The sequence below is a fragment of the Etheostoma spectabile genome, chromosome 3 (genome assembly GCF_008692095.1).
Source record: "Etheostoma spectabile isolate EspeVRDwgs_2016 chromosome 3, UIUC_Espe_1.0, whole genome shotgun sequence".
NCBI lineage: Eukaryota > Metazoa > Chordata > Actinopteri > Perciformes > Percidae > Etheostoma > Etheostoma spectabile.
In genome coordinates, this window is record NC_045735.1 from 12,473,694 (window position 1) to 12,474,182 (window position 489).

General features: G+C 41.7%; 1 long non-coding RNA gene across 1 annotated transcript in view; it reads left to right on the forward strand.

Moving 5' to 3' along the window:
* Positions 1-489, forward strand: part of LOC116686874 (uncharacterized) — a 6,267-nt gene that overhangs the window by 352 nt on the left and 5,426 nt on the right. The window lies entirely within an intron of this gene.

Below are 489 nucleotides of genomic sequence, written 5' to 3' on the forward strand. Positions count from 1 at the left end.
CATTTGCAGCATCCTGAGCCTTTTTGGTAAGGTTCCTTCAGCCCAGAGTAATTAATTAACAGGAATGATTATTATTCTCCGCAAAACAAGTTTTCTTTTCATTTTTATAGAACTACACAGAAAAATTCGCAACTTTCACGGTCTTCCGCAACTTCATTGCAACAAACGTACAAAAGACTCACAACACACAGCAATTTTTTACAAAAGCTCCTCTGAAATCAGGCATTTTGGGTCGCAACAATCTCCAAAAAAGGCTGCGAAATCCAGAAGGTACTGCCCTTGTGTGTTTTTTCATGTGTTATGGTGCACATTCACTTGTGTTTTTTGTTGTTGTGGTGCACGTAGGCTACTCCTGATTTTGTCAGTCATCTCATCTAATATGCTGTGTCTCTATGATCCCATCCTGTCCCATTCATGGTAGCCTACTCTTGGACATTGCGGCGTCATCACATGCTATAGTGGGGGGCCCGGTGTTTCCTGTAGTGCATT